Here is a 13,891-nt window from a genome sequence, read left to right as displayed (position 1 = left end):
ATTTAAAGTAGAAATTTTTCTACCATATTAAACGAACTTGGTTTGTAGTATAATTTACTACACATATGTTCAGTGCCATATTTTAATTTTGTCAAAAATAAAAACAAAAAATTACTGAAAAATCATGAGTTTTTGGATTATGCACATAATTTTTCCGGCACACACTGTCATAGTATATAGGATCATAGGAGGGTCACAAAATTTAATATGCAAGTCCTAACACATATATAAACAATTTCCAATTAGTCTATGTCAAAATAATCTCCCAAACACTCACTACGCCAGAAATGACATTTAACAGCGCCCATTTTAAAGCGCTTTCTAAACACAAGCGCTGTTGTAATTATATTTTAAAAATAACGGAACCTATTACAGCGCTTTTTATGTAAAGCGCTGTAAAACAAGCGCTGTAGTAGGTCATATAACGTTTGCGCATCACGTTATAAGGATTTTACAGCGCTTGTCAAAAAAGCGCTGTAAAAGGAAGCGCTTTCGCGTATCAGTTACAACGCTTTTTTCACAAGCGCTGTAAAATACATGCGCTTTCATTGAATTTAACTACCTATTACAGCGCTTTTTTCACAAGCGCTGTAAAACACATGCGCTTTCATTGAATTTAACTACCTATTATAGCGCTTTTTTCACAAGCGCTGTAAAATACATCTTTCAAATAATTATATACGTTGGAAACCCTCATATCCTCTACATCTTTCAAGTGCAGCCATCTACGTTGTCTAAGGTATTTTTTACACATGATCTGTTATGTTTTGAAATTGTCAAAAATTGTCAAAAACTCATACCACATGATCTGTTCTGTTTTGAAATTGTCAAAAATTGTCAAAAACTCATACCACATGATCTGTTCTGTTTTGAAATTTTTAGTTGATATTGGTTTCTTTTTGAAACTTGTTGATATGTTTTGAAAGCTTATTATTTTTGTTACTGCATTTATATAGGTGGTATAATATGGATAGGAAATGGATTTCAGCCAATCGATTGTCAAAAGAGTATGAAATTGGAGTGAAGGAGTTTGTTGAGTTTGCAGTGAAGAATGCAAAAGATCCAAATATAGTAGTTTGTCCTTGTTTAAAATGTTGTTTTGAAAAACGTGTTAGAGAAGATGAATTAGAAGGACATCTAGTATGTAATGGAATTGATCAAAGCTACACATGTTGGATAAGACATGGTGAGAAAAAAAAAGGAAACATTAATTTTGAGAATAGTTCTACATATGCTTCAACTGACTTCGATACAGATACATATGAGCCGGACCGAGTTGATGAGATTGCAAAAGTAGTTGAAGAAGATCTTCGAGATTGTCCTAAAATGTTTGAAAGTTTGTTGAGTGATGCAGAGAAAGAATTATATAATGGTTGTACTAAATTCACAAGACTGTCAGCGATATTAAAGTTGTACAACTTAAAAGCGAGTAATGGATGGTCTGATAAAAGCTTTACGGAATTATTAACACTCATAAAAGATATGTTGCCAGATGATAATGAACTTCCCAGTCGAACCTACGAGGCTAAACGGATTTTGTGTTCTATTGGAATGAGTTACGAAAGGATTCATGCGTGTCCTAACGTAGTGACTCTTTCTGCTCTTCTATTTTCTTTTTTTAATTATTGGGATAGGTTTTAAGGTGGGAGAAGATTGGTGGGTGAATGTGTTTTGATTGGATGGAAAATGAGAGTTAGTGAGAGTGGAGAAAAATAGTGGGTCGTGTTGAAAATGGTTAAGTGTTTGAATTGAGTGGTAGTGATATTTTTTCGTTATTGACTTTAGCCATCTGTGGTAATTAGGGATGACAATTAGAACTAGTTGGTATCCGCAAAAAAAACTAATAATGGGTAGGGTAAAAACCCGCGTAATGGATATTGACGTGGAGACGGATAATTACTCGCAAAAAATACTCATATCTGCACTCATACCCGCACTTATATAAATATATTATTTATTTATTTATTATATTAATATTTAGTGTAATTAATTGTTTTCTTTTATGTATTAACATATATTAATATCATTGAACCACTACAATATTTACAATTGAAACATAAATATTTGCAAACTTTTTAAAAATCTGATTATGATAAATAGGTAAATAATTGTGATTTTATAACTAATAGATATGTCTTATTAATCGTGACTTTATAATTATACTTGCAATTTTGTATCAATTATCTCAAATAATATTGTCGTATGACTTGCAACTTCATAAAATATTATTATGGATATTTAAATATGTATTGTAACGAGTGTTCATTTGAAATGTTTTGACTTAGAAAATATTTTAGTTTATAATATTTTATGATTGAATTTAAAATATTTGAATAACTTTTAAATTTAATCACAACAATATTATTTATTTATCGATTTTTTTAGTTAAAACGTGAGTAATGGGTATGGGTACGGGTACTTAGTTACCCAGAAGGTAAGGATACGAGTATTAAAGTTGATATCTAAGAGGGTACAGACACAGATATGTGTATTTTTTTAAATCGGAGGTATGGGGACGAGTACTATAGTACCATACCCAAACTCTACCCATTGTCATCCCTAATGGTAATTCCAAATCCTCTATGTTTCATTATAAAAACCCACAAGTTAAAAATCAAAATAATAATAATAATAATAATAATAATATTTAATATAACTTTGAAATAAGGTAATTCACATAAAACTATGTTTTATAAGTTATTATTCCCAGTAATTCAATTGAAAATATTAATATTAATATGAACAATAATTATAGTGTTATAATTTAATTATAAAAAATCTGAATTTTACATTACTTTTTTGGTGTGGCCCTATTTTACTACCCAATTTACCTTTTACAATTTTTTATTATTTACATAGATAAATTATTGCCCAATCAAAACAATAACTGCAACTCTATTCTACTTACATTTTGTGAAAGTATACAATAACCAAATATTACTCTTTTTTTCTCCTTTTTATTCTTCTAGTCTACGCTTCTCTCTCTCTTTCTTATCTTATATTCTCTCTAATTGCTTTTCATTCTTTATTATTTTATTTTGGTTTTTATTGATTCTAACTTTTAAGTTTGAAGCATGTTCCTCTTTTTTTATTTCGGTGGTTTTTATTAATTATTCTTTATTTCATTTTAATGGATATGCATTTCCTTTGTATTCATTCACAGGGAGTGAACCAAGGATGGGTAGAGGGAAGCTTCATTTTTCATTTGTTTTCAATGTTTTCAACGTTTTTCAAATTTTTGTGTTTCTCCACAAATTGAAGAAAACCAACACCAAATTTTCATATTTGTGTTCTAAATTTGTAAGTTTTTTTTTTCCATTCTCTCTTTTATTCTATTCAGTTTTATTATTTTCTCTTCCTTTTATCAATTGTTACATGGCCATCTTTTGTTTGTTTTTTATACCAATAGATCTACTCCTTGATTTCTTAAAAATATATAAAGGTGTAACATTTTCTTCCTTCTATATTATTTTTAATGATAGTTAATCAAATATGTAAAAAATATTGCTTAACCCTTTCTATCTTAAACAAGACTCCTCAATTTGTGCAATCAGACAATTATTACATATTCTAATTACGGAGGTCCCAATTTTTTTTAATATATATCTAAATTTTGAAAAATTGCATTAATATTCTTAATTTTTTATGCACTTACCATTTTTATATTTTATATTTGCACCATATGACCAGAATACCCATTAAATTACTCCTATAGTTCCACCAACATTTCCCTCCATCTTTTATCTATCTTGTCTTTAAACACTAATTTCTCTCAACTCTTTTCTCCTCAACTGTGGTGGCGCATGCCACTATTGAAACATGCAACTTCTCCTCACCACACCCCAACAACAGTTGCACATGCTAGAAACGCGCATCTTGACGGCGGTGCATGCCACTATCTAAAATGCACGTCTTCTCCCCACCACACCCTAACGGCAATGGTGCATGCTAGAAACATGTGTTTGGCCTTCACGACAACCACACTCATATATATACGTAGAATTGTGTTTTCATTACTCTTGTGTACATTTTTTTCTCCAAATTCTAAAACGTTTCAAAATTGTCGACCCATCCAATAAGGAAGATTGATTGTTAAACAAAGGTGGTTAGAATCTTCATGGTAAGGTTTTGTGATTTACTGATTTTAAAAATTCAATATGTTTGAAATTATTGATTTACTAATTTACTTATTTATTGATTTTAGGTGATTTAATTTGATTTACCGTCTTAGATTTTTGGAAGACATCAGTGATTTTTTATATACACTGATAACTGTCTGATGAGAATGTTACCATTTGTTATGAGTTATGTCGAAAACCGACAGAGATTCAAAATGATAAAACGGGTCAAATACTAATTGAGAAAGAAAAAAAAATAGAAACATTGTAAAAATGTTTAAAAAAAAAAATTATTTCAATAGTTAAATTCCTTACATGACATAGTTTGGTCTTTCGTGCTAGCGAAAAATTGTAACAAGATAGCAATAGTAATTTTTTGAACTTTGACATGTTAGCAAAATTTGACCCATTGTCCAATAGCATATCACACGTTTTCAGTTACTTGTACATGATAGAAATGTTAATAGATATGCTAATTAATATAGATATTGTGGTGTATGTGGTTGTATTTTTGAGTTTTATAATCGGTGTATTTTATGAGTAGAGTTGTGTGTTAGCTTTTTCAGTTACTTGTACACCAAAAATAATATGATACACTTAGGAAGGTGGAAGTGAATATTCTCATCCTTGAAGCAATTAAACAGATTCCAAGATATGCAAAATTTCTAAAAGATTTGTGCACACACAAGAGAAGGTTAAAAGGTAATGAAAGAGTATACATGGGGTGAAATATTTCAGTCCTCATTCAGCCCATGCCTCGGAAATGCAAAGATCCAAGAACTTTTTCCATTCCATGTACCATAGGCAATAGTCAATTTGAAAATGCTATGTTAGATTTAGGAGCTTCCATTAATGTTATGCCTACATCTATTTTTAACTCTCTTACTCTTGGACCTTTACAAAGTACAAGTGTTACCATTCAATTGGCGAACATGAGCAATGCTCGTCCTATTGAACTTGTGGAGGATGTACTTGTTCGAGTTAATGAATTGGTATTTCTTGCAAATTTTTACATTCTGGACATGGAGGGAGAGAATAAGTCCAAGAGGGTGTCTATCATCTTAGGCAGACCATTCTTGAAAACTGCTAGAACAAAAATTGATGTGCATGGTGGAACTCCATCTATGGAATTTGGTGATAGCATTGTAAAATTTAACATCTTTGATGCTATGAAACACCCCATGGAAGAGCATTTTATTTTTCAAATTGAATTGCTTGCTGATTTGGTTGATGACACTTACCCCGATATGTTTGCTACTAATTTTTCTTTATTGTATGATTTTGATGATACTTTTACTTGTGAATTCTGTACAAATACTCAATTGTGCTCTGTGTGTGCTGAGATCGAAGCTGCCTTACAGGTTGATCATTGTGCTAATATTGATATTTCTACTAACAAAATTGATTTTGAAGACTTAGCTTCGGCCACTGGTGTTGTTCCCTCCATTGAACAACCATCGACTATAGAGGTTAAACCACTTCCTGAAAATTTGAAATATGCATATTTAGAAGGAAGTGGCAAGTTATCTGTGATTATTTCAGCCAAACTTGAAGATGAGAAGCAAGAGAAGCTGTTGCAGATTTTGAGAAAACACAGGAAGGCAATTAGATAGACCTTGGCTGATATTCCTAGTATTAGCCCATCCATGTGTATGCATAGGATGCTATTGGAGGATGGGGTAAAATCAGTCAAATATCCCCAAAGGCGACTTAACTTATTAATTATGGATGTTGTAAAAAAGGAAGTGACAAAGCTCTTGCAAGCATGCATTATATACCCCATATTTGATAGCCAATGGGTGAGTTCAGTGCAGGTAGTCTCTAAGAAAACTGGACTCACAGTGGTTAAAAATGAAAATAATGAACTTATCCCCACACGAGTGCAGAACAGTTGGATGGTATACATCGATTATAGGAGACTAAACCAGGAAACTAGAAAGAATCATTTTCCTTTACCATTGATTGATCAGATGCTTGAGCGATTGACTGGTAAGTCACATTATTGTTTTCTTGATGGTTTTTCTGGCTATTTTCATATCCATATTGCATCAGAGGACCAAGAAATGACCACATTCACTTGCCTTTGCGGCATATTTTCCTATAGGAGGATGCCCTTTGGCCTATGCAATGCTCTTGACACTTTCCAACGCTGCATGATTAATATTTTCTCTGGCTTGATACAAAATTGTATTGAAGTTTTCATGGATGATTTTACTGTGTATGGTTCCTCATTTGATGCATGCTTGAACAATTTAGATAGAATTTTGCATAGATGTATTGAAACTAACCTTCTTTTGAATTATGAAAAATGTCATTTTATTGTTGAACAAGGCATAGTTTTGGGATATGTGATCTCTAAAAATGGGATAGAAATGGATCCTACCAAAATTGATGTGATTTCTAATTTGTCTTACCCATCTTGCATCCGTGAGATTCGTTCTTTTCTTGGCCATGCAGGTTTTTATAGGCCTTTTTATCAAGGATTTCAGCAAGATAGATCTTCCGCTGTCACATTTTCTACAAAAAGATGTCAGTTTCACCTTCAATGACAAATGCAAGAAGGCTTTTAATTTTTTAAATGCAGCACTGACCTCTACTCCTATAATTCAGCCACCCAATTGGACCCTCCCTTTTGAAACTATGTGTTGTGATGCGTCCAACTATGCAATGGGAGAAGTCCTTGCACAAAAGGTTGGTAAGGTTGTCCATGTTATTTATTATGCTTATATGACTTTAGTTTCTGCACAGGCTAATGATACTACCACTGAAAATGAACTTTTAGCTATTGTTTTTGCACTTGATAAGTTTAGATCATATTTGTTAGGTTCGAAGGTAGTTGTTTTTACTGACCATCCAACTTTGAAGTTCTTGTTGAAGAAACTAGAAGCAAAACCGAGATTGATCCGGTGGATGTTGTTACTCCAAGATTTTGATTTAGAGATTAAAGATAAGAATGGAGAAGAAAATTTGGTGGCATATCATTTGAGTAGAATAGAAATGGATGAGGACCCCATCCCCATTCAAGATGACTTCCTTGATGAGCAACTGCTACAGTTGCGTGAGGTAACTCATTGGTTTGCTGATTTAGTTAATTATCTAGTTGTTGGAGTCTTTCCTGCAGATGCATGCAGAACACAAATACACAAGCTTAAAAGTGATGCAAAATATTATGTGTGGGATGATCCATATCTATAGAAATTCTACAGTGATCAGGTAATTAGGCAACGTGTTTCCCACCATGAAGCTCAATCCATTCTTCATTTTTGTCATGCCTCTTAAACTGGAGGATATTTTATTCCTCAACGGACAACAAGAAAAGCCTTAGACTCGGGTTTCTTTTGGCCTACTTTGTTTAAAGATGCTTTTGAGACTTACAAAAATTGTGAGGAGTGCCAAATAGCATGAACAACAATCACTCGTAGGAGTGAGATGCCTCAACAACCTATGCTTTTTGTGAAGTATTTGATGTGTGGGGCATTGACTTTATGGGCCATTTTCCTATATCTTTTAGTTGTCTATATTTTACTAGCTCTTGATTATGTTTCGAAGCGGGTGGAAGCAATACCCACTAGGACTAATGATTCTAAAGTTGTTGCAGATTTTATCAGATCAAATATTTTTTGCAGGTTTGGAATACCCCGAGCCATCATAAGTGATCAAGGCACTCATTTTTGCAACCACACCATGGACACTTTACTTCAGAAGTATGGGGTTGTGCACAAAGTTTCTACACCTTATCATCCCCAGACTAATGGGCAAGTTGAAATCTCAAACAGGGAAATCAAACAGATCTTAGAAAAGATGGTGCAGCCAAACAGGAAAGACTGGAGCCACCAACTTGAAGAAACTCTTTGGGATCATAAAACAACCTACAAAACACCAATAGAGATGTCCCCTTATCGACTTGTGTTTTGTAAGGCATGCCTCCTCCCAGTGGAAATAGTGCATCGTGCTTATTAGGCGGTCAAAAGTTGTAACCTTGAGATGGAGAAAACAGGTTTGGAGAGAAAACTTCAATTGCAACAACTTGAAGAGCTTAGACTTAAAGCTTATGAGAACTCTCTGATCTATAAGGAGAAAAATAAGTACTTTCATGATAAGATGATTTCTAGAAAATAATTTTCTATTTGTCAAATTTTTTTATTGTTCGATTCCCATCTGAAAATTATGGCTGGGAAACTTCGATCGAAGTGGATTGACCCCTTTGTTGTTACTAACATTTTTCCTCATGGTGCAGTGGAAATAAAAAGTGAAAACACCGAGAAAGTGTTCAAAGTAAATGGACAACGCCTCAAGCTATTTCATGAGAGCTCTGTTCTTGAAGATGCTTCCATAGAAAAACTCTCATTGGAAAAACCCACCTACACTGAAGTTTGAACAGGGAGCTCCATTTCCTTACTCTTATTTTATATTTGTTACTTTCATTGAGGATAATGTGTAATTTAAGTGTGGGGGTATTATTTAGGATTTTACTTGTTATATTTCAAATTTTATTATTTAGGATTTTATTTGTTTTAGGATTTTATTTGTTATATTTCAAAGAAAAAAAAGTACATTGCACTGCATGTTTTTTCATCAGATTTTATGGTTGTAAATGTTGAGAGTTTATTTGGAGTGGTATGATTGGATAATATCTTTGCATTCTTGGTAAATTAAATTAGATTAAAATGCTAAATTGTGTATCATTTGTGATAAGTAATTAACCTTTGTGATATTTTTGAGCCTTATTATGAATGAAATACATTTTTCCATCTTCTTTTTTTCTTGTGTGTTATCTCACTCATGATTGCTAGTTACGCTAGAACTTGACTTGACTCTTGTCCGCATGCATATTTTGAAATGATTTAGACATTTGTTTCTTGTTAAGCTACTAGCCAAATAGCATACCCTACAATTATCCATTTGTTTAAGCCCCTTTGAGCCTAATTATCCAATTCTTTGTTATATAGCTCATCACAAGTCCAAAAGTGAAAACAATGAATTGATCCAATCTTGGGAGATAAAGGAGTCGTTCCTTAAATAAGGGTGCTCAACCTATTTGTTTAAATTTGAGAGTTCAAAAAAAAAAATGAAAAAGAAAGGAAAAAAAAAAGAGGAATAGAATGAGGAAAATGGTTGTGTTGTGATCAAAGAGAGTGTGAGAATAAAAGTCAATGATATTTTGTTGAGTTACTTCTTAATGTTGTTTTTCTCTCTTAATTATTATTCATTTATCCTCCGTGTTTTGAGCGAAGTCGTTTCATTCTTCCAGATATGAAGTAACTATCTTTTAATAGTCATTAGATATATGTTGTTTTGATCACATACAACAAATGATCATCATTGCAATTATAAGCTATTTGATTCATTGCTATCAACATAAGGATTTCAAATATTAAAAACTTTTCTTTATTTTCTTTTAGTGAAAGTGTCATACCATTTATTTCCTTTTCGTAACATGTCTTTGTTTTCTACGATTCTAGTTCTCCTTCATTGTTTTCCTATGTAAACCTCATGCTCAGTTATAGGTACCCTGATATGATGTCGACTATTTCTTCTTCATATTTGTCTTGCTTTTCTAGGGTATGAATTGATAAAGGAAAACAAATAATCGGTAATGATTCTAAAAATACTAAGATTGATGCTATTTTTTATGATTAATTTGTGATTGACGATGAGTATGTTCTTTCTCCCTCTTGTGATCACTTTAATTTTTTTCACCGTCCAAATATTATCAATGTTATCAATCCTAAAACAATTGAAATCTATGTTATCATAACCTTCAACACTCTCAAAATCCTCTAAAATCCTCCCCAATCGTAACATACATGCTATAATTTAGAGAATAACTTTAACATCCTCTAGTTCATACCAATTTAATCATATACGACCCATAACTTTCCATGAATTTAACATCAATATTCACATTTCTTATACCATAGGAAGGCACCACATCTCATCTAGATAATTTAGTTTCCACCCTGAAGACCCTCATGGACATTCACACTTAATGCTTTAAGCCCTAAACCACCGAAAATAACTTTTAAGTATCAATTTTTACAAATGAATAGTCCAAAGACTTAATACTTTCCAATCACTTCGAGTTATAAGTATGTACAAATGTACAATTGTTCCTCTAAAATACCAACCATAAAATCTTTGTTTAATCCTCAAGTTAATTGTCACATCTATACACTTCATTCATGTCTCCTTACGTACTGAGTACTTACAGCGTGCATTCTCAAAATATTTTCTCAAGACCTCGCAGTACTCGCATGCTCCTCTACTTCAAACACTAAATGAGTAATTCTACACTTACGTCACTATACAATTATCCAAAAAAGTATCCTTATAGTGGACCTTTCCGTTTTATTCAAAGAGTCTCTTAATTTAAAAATCGTTTTGTCAAGTCAAACAACTAACTTGATAAGTCATTCTCCAATGTCATAGGGTCACTCTCATCATCTTCACACATCTCTAATGGGATCTCTTTTATTCATACCACCAATATAAAACACTAATAAACCTTTAAATACTTGTATTTGTATCTCAAAGTTTTCACCCCTTAAATTTATTTTCCTTAATTCGCTTAAAAGGTCAATCAAAAGAAACTTCTTGGTTATTCATCCAATCTTAGTCGATTAAGAATCATTGTTTTAAAGATCAATCTACATAAGATCAGTAATTAATCATCTTGATCATTCACATTCTTTTAGTGATGACTAACTTCAAACCAACAATTGGAGCCTATATTGTGACGATCTCCAAGTATTCTCTTACTTACACTTTCAATTTCCACTTAATAATTACATACATCTTATAATTCTAAGGTTCAGACCTCCTTTAAATTCATACCCCTCTCAATCACATGCTAGCCATTAAATCATCTCCATTAACGTCTTTGTTTTCAAACCTCCTTTAAATTCATATCCCTCTCAATCATATGCTAGCCATTAAGTCATCTCTATTAACATCATTGTTTTAAAGATCAATCTACTTAGGATCATTAATTAATCATCTTGATCATTCACATTCTTTTAGTGATGACTAACTTCAAACCAACAATTGGAGCCCATATTGTGACGATCTCCAAGTATTCTCTTACTTACACTTTCAATTTCCATTTAATAATAACATACATCTTATAATTCTAAGGTTCAATCCTCCTTTAAATTCATACCCCTCTCAATCACATACTAGCCATTAAGTCATCTCTATTAACATCTTTCTTTACTACCTCCCAAACCACAAGGAAATGCCACTTACCACTATATTAGCTTGGTCTTATACTTATAATCATAATGAGATCAACTCTTAATTATCTAAGCTTTGAATCTAGTATAGTTTAAACACTAGACATCACCTTCATAAGGTAAACACTATCTATTTGAGTCCTTTATTGGTTCCATTAGATTCTCTAATATTAAGTGCACAACATCCCTTAGCTTCAATACACTCAAATGTCATTGACATTTGATATAAAGTATTCTAAGTGGGGAATCATCTACCCCATTAACCCAACAATAACCTATTTCCCTTGAAAAATAAAATACTTCTGCTAACATTCATTTTGGTTCTCACGCGAAAAGACCATCTAAAATTCTTCTCCAAAGTTTATTTCTGTTGGACACTCCCTCTGGTAACTTGACGTTTCATTTGTTTGAACTCAACACTATTGAGAAACATTTAAGCAATACAACTCATATCCCCTCGATGTTACCTTAGAAACCTCTTATAATTCTAATTACTCTAATTTTTTCCTCTCTAGACTGTTATGTCTAAGTAATTCATAACAACTTGTTGACCCAAATCAACTAGTGCTCAAAGTTGTAACAACCCTCGCTCCTAAAGTGCTAGAAAACACATTGTTTCATTTAAGAAACAATCAACTAATTAAGAAATTCATGTTTTACTCCAAGACAAAACAAAAAACACATCAAGTCTCCAAATATACTTACTATCATTAACTTGACACTTGATCAGTTTAAGACACCCAACCACATGGTCTGATCTAAGATCAATTGTACTATGATACTACAATGTAACACCCTAATTTTTAATAGTGGGAGTGTATTTTCAAAATAATAATTATTTTTGAAGTTACGCTCTTAATCGTTTTTTTTCCAAAATACCAAGTAACATTTTTTCTTTCTTTTTAAATGTTCTTTCAAAACGTCTCGTGGAAGCTATTAGATAATATAAAATAAATCACGTGACCAAACAATATTTTTTAAGTACTCTAATACTTCAAAAAGGTTTATACAACTCTTTTGCACCAACGCCATTTCTTTTCCAAAGACAAAACTTTAAACAAGACAATGATACAATAGGAAAAGATATAAAACAAAAACTCATTTGTTGATCTTTACGACTACAAGACAAGGACTATTGGGTATGCGATATGAAGCCCCAAGGCATCTGAACACCAATCAAAGTCTTGACTCTACCACACCATTGTTGTCGTCCCAATTCCATTGTAACTCATTCCTTAAAGCATGGGGGCGTTCAACCCGAATCCACAACAATAGCAAACAATAGCAAGGGTCACCGATATGAAAATAATATATATGCAAATATAAAGCAGACAACATATAAAAAGAAAACAAATTGTACATGTATCAATAGGCAGCAACATACCACATATTGGCACATATAAATATTCATGTATAAATATTCATGCAACATAAATTTTCAGCAAAAGCTCAAAATCCTAATGTAATGCTTATATATTAGGGCACATAGTTCTAGAATATTACACCTTTCACAGAGGGGCGTGATTCACAAATGTACAATCGCTCACAGATCAATACCATCCACTCATAATAGTCTCGATTGTATTATTATCACCATTTAATAATAATACTTGACTTATGATATTTAAGAGTAAAGTTCTATAATATCTCACAGTTGAGTCATCCAGCTGATTTTTAATCAAATCAAATTTTACTGAAGGACTTTACACTACAAAAATATCAAGCTTTTGTGGCGGCAAAAAACCCTTACAAAGGGAGGAAAGCAGTCACAACAGGAACATCTGTGGCTGCCTTAGGCAGCCACAAATAAGCCAGTCACAAAGGTGTATCGGCCAAAATAGCCACAAAAGCTAGTTTTTTTGGTTACCATTAGTGCGGACTTATGCCGTCACAAATGATAAAACTGTTTAAAAGTGTAAGCGTTTGGAAGGGCCAAGGCCGCCACAAAATATATCTTGTGTGAGGGCTTAGGCCGCCACAAAGGATAAAATGATAAAAAAAAACAATTTGTGAGGGCTTAAGCTGGCACAAACTATCCCATTTGTGAGGGCTTAGGCCGCCACAAATGTGTGACTTTATTGAAAAAAATAATTTTATAAAATTCGAAATTAATATTAAAAAATGATATTATATATAAAAAATTAATATTAATATTAATATAATTTAAAAATAAAAAATAAAAAATAAAAAATTTAAATTTAAAATAAATATTATATATAAAAATAAAAATATTATGTTAATATTAATTAAATTATTACTACCAAACAAAATAAAATAATCCAAAATAAATAAATCATATCATACAAACCAAAAATTAAATACACCATAATTAAATAATAATGTGTAATATATTCATACAAACCAAAAATAAAAGGCTTAATTGCAGTTTTGGTCCCCCTATTTTAGTCGAATCTCGAAAGTAGTCATCCCATTTTGTTTCTCCTCAGTTTTGGTCCCCCAAACAGAATTTTGGTCCAAAACTTGATGAAATTTCATTTTTTTAAAGCCATACTACACCATTTATGATCATAGATTTCAAGT

Source organism: Cicer arietinum, chromosome 1, assembly GCF_000331145.2.
Source record: "Cicer arietinum cultivar CDC Frontier isolate Library 1 chromosome 1, Cicar.CDCFrontier_v2.0, whole genome shotgun sequence".
In the NCBI taxonomy this organism is placed as follows: domain Eukaryota; kingdom Viridiplantae; phylum Streptophyta; class Magnoliopsida; order Fabales; family Fabaceae; genus Cicer; species Cicer arietinum.
Note: the sequence above shows the minus strand (reverse complement) of the source record.